Raw genomic sequence first — 13076 nt, forward strand, 5'->3', positions numbered from 1 at the left:
AAAATACACCTAAAATAATGTAAATTCGTATTAAATTCAATAAACTGAATATCAATAAAAGAATGTATATATATAGGAAAATAAATATACAAAATAATAAATAAAATAATTAAAATTTGTATAAAAATACATACAAAAATACACAAAAATAATTTCAATTTGTATGAAAATAGCAGAGCTGGGCACTTCCGTACCTCTGTCCGCACCTCCGCTCCTCCGGACCTGCGGACCTTTAAACGAGGTGCGGAAGTCCGAAGTGCGGAAAGTTTTTCAAAAGTGCGGAAGTAACAGGTGCGGAACGGCAGTATTTTAAGTCCGTACCTCCGCACCTGAGGTATAAAAATGATTCACAAGTTTACAAGTTCATTATAATTTACTAAATTATAATGAACTTGTAAACTTGTGAATCATTTTTATACCTAGTCATTTGTGAAAGATACATATAGTAAACTGAATCAGCAACATATCTTTCCTTATTCCCATATCTTCTCTTCCTCTTTTGAATGATATTAACCGGAATTTTCTGTGTTGCATGTGTACTGAGGTATGATAATTATGATGAGTGTAAAAGTAGTTACTTTACTTCAGGTGGTGGAGATTCTATGCGTTAAAATGACAATAATGATAACAAAAATAATAATAATAATAATAATGATAATAATAATGCTGCTGCAGTATTGCCTTGTATTTCTTTTTTTTAAGGTACGGACTAGATTTTTCAGGCGCGCTTTAATAGTTTTGGGTACGGTACCGGAGGTGCGGAGGTGCGGTACCGGAACGAGTGAAAAAATTTTAGGCGCGGAAGTACAGGTACGGACTATATGTGTTTCGAGGTGCGGAGGAGCGGTACCGGACTACCCGATATCCAGTAACGCGCCCAGCTCTGGAAAATAGACATACAAAATACATATAAAATTAGGTAAATTTGTTTTGAAATACATATACAAAATACACATAAAATAAGGTAAATTTGTATGAAAATATATAAACAAATAGACATAAAGTAACGTATATATGTATAGAATATATATAGAAAATGCACATTAAATAATGTAAATATGTAAAATAAAATATATACATAATACACATAGAACAATGTAAAATCGTATCAAAATAAATACACAGAATATCAATAAAATAATGTAAATTTGTATGAAAATAAAGATGAAAAATACCCATTAAAAAAGCATATTTTTATAAAGATATATATACAAAAATACACCTCAAATAATTAAATTTGTATTAAAATAAATACACAAAATACACATACAATATGATAAATCTGTAATGTAATAGATATACAAAACACACATCAAACAATGTAAATTTGTCTCAAAATATATATACGAATACACATACAAAAACGTATATTTCTATAAAAAAAATATATATATATAAAATACACATAAAATGATGTAAATACGTATAAAAATATATATACAAAATACACATAAAATAATGTAAATTCGTTCAAAAATAAATAAACAAAATACCAATAGAAGAATGTGAATTTGTATGAAAATAAATATACAAAATACTCATAAAACAACGTAAATTTTGTAGAAAACTATATACAAAAATACACAGAAGTAATTTAAATTTGTATGAAAATAGATGTACAAAATATATATAAAATAAACTATATTTGTATTGAAATATATATACAAAATACATGAAATAATGTATATTAGTATCAAAATATTTAAACAAATACGCATAAAATAACGTAAATTTGTTTTAAAATATATAAACAAAATACACATTTAATAATGAAAATACGTATACAAAATATATACAAAGTACACGTATAATAATGTACATTCGAATCAAAATACATAAACAAAATAATTATAAAAAAATGTAAATCTGTATGAAAAAATATATACAAAATACATATAAAATAACGCAAATTTCTATAAAAATATATGTACAAAAATGCATATAAAATAATTTAAATTTGTATGAAAATAAATAAACAAAATACACATAAAATAAGGCAAATTTGTAGTAAAAAAGTACAGAATACACTTAAAATAATGTAAATTTGTATAAAAACAACAACACAAATGTACAAAAAATGATGTAAAATTGTATAAAAAATATATATACAAAACACACATTAAATAATGTAAATGCGTATAAAAATATGAATAAAAAATACACATGAAATAATCTACATTCGTATCGAAATAAATGAACAATATACCGATAAAATAATGTAATTCACAATGAAAATATATATAGAAAATACATATAAAACAACGTAAATACAAATAAATATATACACGTAAAATAATTTAAATTTGAATGAAAATAAATATAAAAATATACATAAAATAAGGCAAATTTGTAATGAAATATATATACAAAATACACATAAAATAACGTAGATTTGTATCATAATATATATACAAATACACGTAAAATAACATAAATATGTTTAAAAATATATATACAAAATACACATAAATAGTGTAAATAAGTATAAAAAAATATATATACAAATTAAACATAAAATAATGTAAATTCTGATCAAAATAAATCAACAAAATACCATTAAAATAATATATATTTGTGTGAAATTAAATTTACAAAATACACATAACATAACTAAAATTTGTATTAAAATCTATACAAAAAAAAACAGAAATAATTTAAATTTGTATGAAAATAGATATACAAAATACACATAAAATTAGGTAAATTTGTTTTGAAATATACGTATATACCAAATACCCATAAAATATTGTAAATTTCTATCAAAATATATAAACAAATAAACATAAAACAACGTAAATTTGCATAAAAAAAATAAAAAATAAAAAAAAAATATATATATATATATATATATATATATATATATATATATATATATATATATATATATATATATATATATATATATATATATATATATATATTATTATTATTATTATACCGCAATTATATTACTTTCTCTGCATGTGTGGTTAGATGTGTTTTATGTGTTTAACCTTTCTGTATACATACTGGAATGAACCAAGGAATTGTAGCCCTACTGCCGTTCTTTAAAAACTATGTGATCATGTTTTTCTTCCAAACTCATTGTTTTAGCACGCACGCTGACTTCCATCAGTAATGATTTACATTGAGTCATTGGTTTGTAGGGGGAAAGAGTGGGTGAATATAATTATCTTGGTCTAACTTATACTGTTTATTATACTGCTATTCGCAGCAATATCTTTCTCTGCTCCGATTGCAACGCTGCCTCGTTCAAAAATCATAACGCCGCCGCGTTTACCAGCCGGAGCCTCGAATCATGTCCCTTTGTGTTGATAAAGAGGACACAGCCTGGTGTGAAGCTACATTTATTACGGAAGGATGCCAGCCGGGGTAAGTGATATATATAAATAATGATAATGTGGAAATTCATCATTTTCACGCTGACAGCTGTTCTGAACTTGCTAATTGCATGCCTCCCCTCCTCCCGCGGCAAGAGGCCGAATGGCCTACACACAGCAGCTCAAAATTCCTCCCCATTACCACCTGTCAGCCTCGTCCATGTACCTATCCAGTCTACTCTTAAAACAAGCTATCGTCCCTGCACTCACTATGTGATTGCTGAGTCTATTCCATTCCCCCACCACCCTATTACTAAACCAATGCCTGCCCATTTCCCTCCTAAATCTATACTTTTCTAATTTAAGTCAATTACTGCATGTTCTATCTTGCCAAACATCTTATGCAAAAGTTAACCAGCATCTCCACTCTTTCATCCCTTACACTGATAAACTCTGGAACAGACTTCCATTGTCTGCATTTCCTCCTGCCTATAATTTGACCTTCAAGAAGAGTGTATCAAGACTCTACTTTTGTCTGTTTGGGAGTGGTGAGTAGTGGGGCTTTTTTTTCTAGTACGCTTTGTTGCCCTTGAGCTGTCTCCTTTGTTTAAAGGAAATAATAATTAAATAAATGGAAGTTGGCCGCCAATGCTTCCAACACATTTTGGTGCCATATCTACAAGTGTCTGGTGACTGTAAGTATCTCAGTAATTTCTCATCTCAGCAGTAACCTGCATGCATCTATGCCATTCCTATCATGGTGCATGGAGCAAGCTTCACATAACACTCAGACAGAGACAGTTTAATTATGGTTACATATCAGACTCAGTTTATTGCTCAGTCTATTAGATTCAGTGCTGTTAATATTGTTAGTGGTAGTATTAGTACAATTAATGTATTTATTTTAATTAATTTATCAATATTTATTTATTATATTCTTAGTGTTTGAAAACTCCAATACTAGCATTAAGATAAACAAAAATATCAGAAATATATTTATACTCATTAATTATTATTGCTTTTCTTATTATTACTTCCTTCAATGTCCTGGCACTTTGACATCTAGTGCTTTTCCATCTAGCAGCCAAAATTGTGGTCTTTCTGAATGTGTATGCCCTAAGTCTTCATTGGTGTAACGTGCTATGTAACATAAAAATCTGCATCTCTCTCCCTTCTCACCAAGTTGTCCCTGTACATCCTTTCAGTATCCAAAGAATTTCAATTTACATCTTGTAATCACTCAACTAATGCAGTGCAATCCTCACCTCTGTATTTTACCGTGTGGACATACTATTTCCTTCCATGTTCCACTGTCGTATGTTATTCCACATCTAACACAACCACATCCCAACAGATCCGAACACGTCCGATATCATCCAAGAGAATGTGGCAGCTGAAGGGGAGAGTCCAAGAAAGAGGCCAAGGGTGAAGACATTTAGCCACTCCCTGAACTACATGGCAGCATCCAACCCTCTTGGTGAGCTGCAGGGATGTGCTTCCCATTGCAGTGCACCAGCTCCATGTACTGATTTTGGTATGAATACTTCATCTAGTGTTTGTTGATTGTTGTGTTATTAATCTAATTATGACTTCACAAAATAGACTGTGCAAGTCACTTAACACATGCCCTGCTCAACATCACTTTTAAGTTGTAGAATTCCTTCATATGGATGCTGATTTATGCATCCTAAAATGATTGGATATTGATTGTCTTAACATTTTTTTTTTGTCCATGATCACTGAACCATTTTACGGTATGTCTTTGGGTGCAGATCCAGGAAATGAGTTTTTTGGGAGGACGTCAGACTTTTTGCGGGTGGAAGGAGCATTAGCATTACCGATTAGCCATTCTCGGCAGTCCTGGTCTTGAAAAACTGGTGGAGTGACCTAAATCAATGGGTATAACGGCCTGGACTTTGTGCCAAAGCATTGTTTTAGCCGCAGCGCGCTTTTGAGCTAGTTTTCCTGTATCACTCAGGAACATTGGGGGCGCCTGGGCCCCCCTTTGGATCCACCAATGTAGCTATGTCTTATAATATATCTATCCTTTACAGTCTGATGCTGCATCCTTCTAGGTTGTCAAGTTTTAGTAGCTACTCATGAGAATTATTCCTTATAATGATCATTGATTTCCAAATGGTTTGCACTAAAAAAAGTGTCGTGTAACCTGCTGCAAATAATAATCAGCTGTAGTCAACCCTTGCTTTAAAGAACCAATATGGAGGAAGGGGGTGATGTTATATCCAAAAATCTTTTATATCTGAAGTATCCAACCTTTTTGTGTATAATAAACCTTGTTTGTTACATGAGCTTAAAAGTTCACAATTTCCATACATGATTCTTTTTTCCTTGTATTTGATGATTAATCCTAACATGTATTTCCATTATCAGTAGGTAATATATAGTAACAAGACAATAATACACATTATAACAATGTGATTCAATGTGATTCAAAAGTTCAGAGCGAGAGGGAGGGATCTGATTTAAATTTTGTACATGGTGTCCTGCATACGTGTGTGGCTGGTCATAAGGATGAAAATGTACTTTATGTTCGAAGGCTGGGGAAGTTTGAAGAACAGAAGAAAAAGAGACCACTGCTAGTAGTCCTCAAAGAGAATAACATAAAAGCAAGCCTATTCAGAAACATTAGAAAGCTGCAGGGAACTGAGGAATACTCAGGGATCAATGTTGCCAACGACTTGACAAAGAGGCAGAGGGAAAAGGAGAATGAATTAAGACTGGAAGCAAAAAACTTGACCGAGCAGGGGAAAGGCAACTTCAAAGTACAGGGCCCGCCTTGGGCAAGAAGGTTGGTAAAAAATTAAGTAAAGGAAATAATAGTAAAGACATACGAGCAATGACGTGTTGGTATACAAATGCTGATGTCTTGAGCACCAAGTTAATCGAGTTAAGATTTAGATTAAGGCATTGTATAAGCAAGCCACTTCTGTTATTTATATGTGAGGTTAATCCAAAAAATTTGAGATATCCCTTGACAGCTGAAGAAATGTCAATATCTGGATATAAGTTATATTTAAAGAGAGGGAATAGAGGAATAGCAATATATGTACATGAGAGTATATCAGCATGGCAAGTGGAGATGAACACAGAATTTGAAGAGGCTTTATGGATACGCATGAGAGTTAACAAGAACGAGGAAGCACTGATGGGGTGTTTATACAGAAGCCCACACAGCAGTAAGGAAAATAACGATAAACTTAGACAGTTATTGGTGGAAGTGAATTCTGGTAGGGATACACACGTTTTTATGGTTGGTGATTTCAACTATCCCAAAATTGATTGGGAAAATTGGACTACAGAGGGAGGGAGCACAGAAACAGAGGAATATAGATTTATAGAAGCAGTGAGGAACTCTTACATGTACCAACATGTATCACAGGCCACCAGAGGAAGAGGCATGGTTTCGACAAGTTTACTTGACTTAATTATGACCAGAGAGGAAGGTATAATATCAAATATTGAATATGAGTCCCCCCTTGGTAAAAGTGATCACTGTGTACTTATAATAGACCTTAAATTTTTCAACAGTGTACCCCAGCGCTCATATGAGAAGTTTTATTATGATAAAGGGGACTATGAAGCTATGCGTACATTTTTAGGGAGTATCGAATGGGAAGAAGGATTCAAACACTGCAAAGATAATGTAGAGGAACAGTTGAAGATGATCACAGAAAATTTGCAGTTAGCAAAACAAAAATTTATCCCCAGTAAGATCATTGATACTGCAGGACAACGACAATATAATACACCACTTGACATGAAGACACGACAAGCAGTGAGGAAGAAACATAGAACATGGCAAAGGTATATTGAGACCATGGATCAACAGAAATATAAAGAATATGCCAGGGCAAGAAATAAGGCAAAGTCTATGACGAGGAAACTGCAGAGGGCAGCGGAAAGGGAAATTTCATTAAGTGTAAGGGAGAACCCAAAAAACTTTTGGAAATATGTGAAAAGTAAAGTGAAGGTAAAAGAGGGTGTAGCTGATCTATACATATCAGAGTCAGGGGACAGAGAAGAATTGACAAAAACAGATGGTGAGAAAGCACAGGTACTAGCTGATTTCTTTAGTAGTGTATTTATAGAGGAGCTTGATTCAGTTCCACCACCCATCGCAACCAGAAATTATGGAAGTAGACTTGAGATGGTCGAGATAACTGCTCATAAAATTAAGGAGAAACTGAAAAATCTCAAAGTGGATAAATCTCCTGAACCAGATGAAATACAACTGAGGATATTAAAGGAACTTAGTTCTGAGCTTGCAGAGCCCCTGAAAAGCTTATATAATACATCACTTCGAACGGGAAAGGTACCAGAAATATGGAGACAGGCTACAATATCGGCTATATTTAAGAAAGGCTGTAAGAAAACGCCAAGCAACTATAGACCGGTAAGCTTAACATGTATATTATCTAAAGTAATGGACTCTATAGTGAGAGATAAAATGGTTCATCATATGTCAGCAAACAATTTGTTTAGCCAGAGTCAGTTTGGCTTTATCAGTGGGAGGTCAATTACACTACAGTTATTAAAGGTAATGGATACATGGACTGAAATACTGGAAGGTGGAGGAGAACTTGATGTAGTGTATCTAGATATAAAAAAGGCATTTGACACTGTCCCACACAACAGATTGATGATGAAGTTAAAAGCCTATGGAATGGGAGATCAACTTGTATACTGGATTAAAGCCTTACTAAACAGAAGAAAACAGAAAGTGGTTGTTAGAGGTTCCTCGTCAGAGTGGAAGGATGTTGTCAGTGGAGTGCCTCAGGGAAGTGTTATTGGACCATTACTGTTTGTGATATATATTAATGACTTGCCAGATAATATTGAGTCATTGGTATACATGTTTGCTGACGACACTAAATGTTTTAAGGAAATTGGAAGTTCTGGGGACCAAGGATCACTCCAGAGGGATTTGGACAGGCTACAAAGTTGGTCAGTGGATTGGTTATTGGAGTTCCATCCAGCGAAGTGCAAGGTTATGACAGTGACAAGGCAAAGGAATCAACAAGTGGAAAGAGAATATTTTATGCAGAAGGAAGACCAACCTGTAAGTCTTGAACGAGTGGATAGTGAAAAGGATCTTGGAATAATAGTAGACCAGCATCTTACATTTGAACAACATATTAATGACAAAATAAATAAAGCCAATAGAACAATGGGACTCATCAGAAGGTCATTTGTGGATTTAAATAATGAAAATTTTATTAGATTGTATAAAGTACTGGTGAGACCACAGCTGGAATTTGGAAATGTGATATGGAGTCCGAGTAGAAAGAAGGACATCACTTCCCTGGAAAATGTGCAAAGGCGATCAACGAGAATGGTAAATGGACTTAGACACCTATCGTACCAAGAAAGGTTAAAGGAACTTTGTTTGCCAACATTGGTGTATAGGAGGTTAAGGGGTGAAATGATAGAGACCTATAAGACTGCAAGGGGGAAATATGACACCAGAGTGGCTCCAGTGCTTGACTATAATGTACGTGAAGAATTAGTGACAAGAGGACACCAATACAAATTGAATAAAAAGAGGTGCAACACAAGGATCCGTCAAAACAGTTACATGAATAGGATAGTAAATGTATGGAATAGTCTTCCCTCCTCTGTAGTAGAGGCCCCAAGTATTTATACATTTGAAAAGAGACTTGACCGCCACTGGCAGCATCAAGAAGTGTTTTTTAACTATGAAGCAAAGTTGTCTGTTTCGCCACAGATGTCCATACCATAGTTTTTTTTTGAGCTGTTACTGAAGATCTGGATATAGAGGCCCTTGGGCCTGCGTCCAGCACTCACCTAAGTATACCTAAGTAAGTAAGTAAGTAAGTATATATTATAGCCCAATGAGTGCACGAGATCATTTACCTCATCAGTGACGCCAAGTCCGGGAGTCCTTCCCTAAATTATTTGCCCAAATTTGTGACACCAAGTATAATAACTTGTTTTAGTGACCATTTGCATCCATTTTTCACTTTGATTAAAAAATTGCCTCTCAACAGGGTGTGAACTTGATGGGGTTGGAGGAAACTCGACTCGGCCATCAAGCTCACCACAATATAGTAAGGAACCTCTTGTTCTCAGTGATAATTTATCCTCTTTAGTTACTATTCCATGTTGCTTTAATCACAACTAATGTATTGGAAACATTACAGCTTAATAACATACTTCACATCTCTGCATACAAATTGAGTTCAATATTTAACTGTTACACCAGTAGGCTTCATATCTTAAAAAAAAAAGAGGTATGTAAAAACGTTGACATTTTGAATGATATATTTAAACTCTTTATTATGTTTCTATAGCTGTAGTACCGTTACGATTAGTCGAGTGGTCAGCATATGGGTTTTATGTTTTGAAAGCATTGGCTCAAATTTTGCCATAGGCTGGCAATTGATAGTAACAGTAGTGTCCACAGATACCTGCCTGTTTCTTGTTTATCCTGTTCCACTTTAAACCATGACTGGCCAATCTTTGAAGAGGTAGCATAACCTTGAAGTGCCACTAACAAACCTTTGTCCATTCTTCTGATGTGATCCTTTTTTTTTTTTTTTCCCTCCCACCTGCCTATAGCGCCGGTAGGTTTTCTTCAGGGGCCTGGCAGTCGGCCCAGGCCCGTCATGATGCAGGCATTTTTTTTATATAGTGGCGCCATTTAGTATTAGCCCAGAACTTATTCTTGATTCACTTGGATGGTTTAGCAGGGCTTAGGTATGACTAACATTGCAGGAACGGAATTTTTATATTTTTAGTGTGGCAACACATTGACAAATGTTTTAGTATGGACTGAACATCAAAGATATATATGGTAAATGGGTGCTTGTAGATCTTGACATTATATCTGTCAAGAGTCTCCAGTTGTATCCTCTCCCCCATCTCTCCTGAAAATATTACTCTTGTCAGGCAATCTAAGTGAAGCCTTCCATCGAAGCTGGCGTGCAGACATAATGTCAATGCTTAGATTCACTGTCCTTATAGCACTGAAAATAATGCAATTACATGCACATATTTTATTATTTAGAATTGTGATTAATTGTGATTAAATATTTTTTCATGTATTTTCAGACATGAAAAGTGAAAATTGCTGCACACAACAGTCTGTCGTCTGCACCGGGAGGCAAGGCAGCTCAAAGCCCAGGCTGTTACAACTCCTGGGCAGTTTTTGCCCAGAGCCAGCAATTTTTTAGATCCAATAGGGATGGATTTTTTCTGAGGTCAGGTTCAACATGCTGCAAGATGCCAAGATCTAAGCCTAGTAGGAGATATGGGTTACAAGAGAGGAGGTTTGCTCTGGCCTTATACTATCAAAATCCAAATGCTAATAGATTTCTGAGCACAGTATTTCACTTGTCTTCAGTTTCAACACTTCACTCATGACTCAGGGGTATTTCAGTACATGTTGGCTGGAGCAAACAGACTCTGACAGCCCTGCAGCAAAGAGCACAGGCTTTGTCAAAAGAAGAGAAACTTCATGGGATTTGCCATTATTTAGTATTACTCTTGTTACGCCAAGAATTTTTTTCCATATACTTTGCCAAACATTGCAAGTAATGCACCATTGTTGGGCTTGCTTGTTATAAATCAGATCTTGTTCAATTAACAAGCTTTGGGTGTCTGCCACTTTCCAGTTGTAATGCAAGGAATCATTTATCTTCCCTGCCAGATATCACATGTAATGCACCATTGTTGGTTTTGCCTGTTATAAATCAGATCTTGTTCAGTTAACAAGCTTTAGGTGTCTGCCACTTTCCAGTTGTAATGCAAGGAATCCCCTGCCAGATGTCGCATGTAATGCACCATTGTTGGTTTTGCCTGTTATAAATCAGATCTTGTTCAGCTCACAAGCTTTGAATATCTGCCATTGTTTATTTCAGGTGTAATGCTTGGAAGCATTTGTTCTCTTCCCTACCCAACAGTATGCAATGCTTTATTGTGGATTTTGCCTGTTATATTTAATCTTGTTTAGGTAACAAGTTTTTGGTGTCTGCCTTACCTAATATGTGCTGCAGTGACACTTGGCTTGGTTTCATAATGTGAAATACAGCATGTAATTTCATGACACTAAGTGTCTATCATCACGTGTCTGGCATCATTAATGTGGCTTCCAGGAGTAATCTTGTTTGTATTACAGCATGCAATTTTTTTTCTGCTTTATACGATATACATAATCACATAGGTATGATTTACAAAATGTAATGGCAGTTGATATTCTTGACTAATACCTCATAAACCTTGTGAAAAATAATGCTTTTTTGAGGGGGGGGGTAGGGGGGGAGGCAGAGAGTGGTTTGTTTGGTTGGCCAGTTCAAGGAGTTCCATATCAAATGATTTTATTACATCCAACTTTAATGTGTGGTTCCTGCAATAAATGCTACATGTTTACTGATGTAGCCTATGAAATACATATCACTCTCTGCCCTGTAATTTAATTGGTGTGTCACATACTGCAGCATAATTTTCCTGCTATTTTCTTACACTATGAGTTGCCTTATTTTGTCTCATTTGCTTTTATCATATGTGCCTCCACTGCATAGTTGTGCCTACTGAGCTTAATATCTTCATGACCCTGACACCAAGGTCAGAGCTTGTGAGATCATACCGTGTCCTACATTCCATTTTCACCTCCAGGCTTGGCTGTCTCCCAGGACCACCAAGTTATTGCATTCCATTTAAGACAGCTCATGTGTTACCTTCTTGATGTCCTCCATCATGTATTTCAGCATGTTTTATGATGCTTTGCTCTTATATTGATGTGCCTTGCAACATTTTTATACAGTTTTCATTGTATATAACGCACCATTGTTGGTTTTGCCTGTTATAAATCGGGTCATGTTCAGTTAACAAGCTTTGAGTGTCTCCCATTGTTTATTTCAGTTGTAATGCTTAGAAGCTTTTGTTCTCTGCCCTGTCAAGCAGTATGCAATGCTTGCCATTATCTGGCACTTGTACAGTTAATATTGTTGTGCTGGAAGCTTCCCCCGGCGACCATAGGCCTCTAGAAGGCTCCCGGAGAAACGAGCAAGGGGGCGGGGAGCAGGGCGAGCCGTCCGCGCCCCGCGGGGCGCGGCCAGGCGCCGGGCGGGAAGTGTTGCCAACTCGCATATATTTTTGCTACATGTTCTTGTATGATCTAAAATATACTGTAACATTCTAGACTGTACTGTTCTAGATATATATAGGAGAAGAGGGCGGGAGAGTCCCAGTCCCAGTCATAGTAAGCTAGTGGTAAGTGAAGAGTCAAAGTGAAGTGTACTACTAAGGAAGAATATTAAACTACAGAAGCTGTGCAAAGTGTTTACATTTCTCCCTCCCACGGAGTCTCCTGACGGCGACACGGAACCCAAGTAACACGTCCGGCATAACACTGGTGTCAGGAGTGTAGCCATTTGTTTTTTCGCCATGGAGACTCGTTCCCAAGCTGCCCAGAGGGACGACATGTTGACTGAACTTTTGGAAGCCTTGAGACTACAGGGGGAGAAACAAGAAAGAGCACACCAAGAACTCAAAGAACAACAAGAAAAAGCACACCAAGAACTCAAAGAACAACAAGAAAGAGCACAGCATCAACAAGAAGGAACACTCCAAGAACTCAAAGAACAGCTAGAAGATCGCTTCACAGGATTACAGCTACAGCTAAAAGCAGTACAAGATGGCAGTGAATCAGTGCGAAGAGAAATGACTGATGTGACCACGAACTTGGGACAACGCCTGATAGAAGTGGAGAAAGAA

At 35.5% G+C, this 13076-nt stretch overlaps 1 long non-coding RNA gene across 1 annotated transcript; it reads left to right on the forward strand.

Moving 5' to 3' along the window:
- Positions 1–4638: 4638 nt before the first annotated feature.
- LOC127006013 (uncharacterized) lies at positions 4639–11285 on the forward strand. Its single transcript, XR_007759012.1, has 3 exons — positions 4639–4854; positions 9350–9409; positions 10413–11285. It is a non-coding gene; the product is annotated as an uncharacterized LOC127006013 (long non-coding RNA).
- The last annotated feature ends 1791 nt before the right edge of the window (positions 11286–13076 follow it).

This window comes from Eriocheir sinensis, chromosome 31 (assembly GCF_024679095.1).
Source record: "Eriocheir sinensis breed Jianghai 21 chromosome 31, ASM2467909v1, whole genome shotgun sequence".
NCBI classification, from domain to species: domain Eukaryota; kingdom Metazoa; phylum Arthropoda; class Malacostraca; order Decapoda; family Varunidae; genus Eriocheir; species Eriocheir sinensis.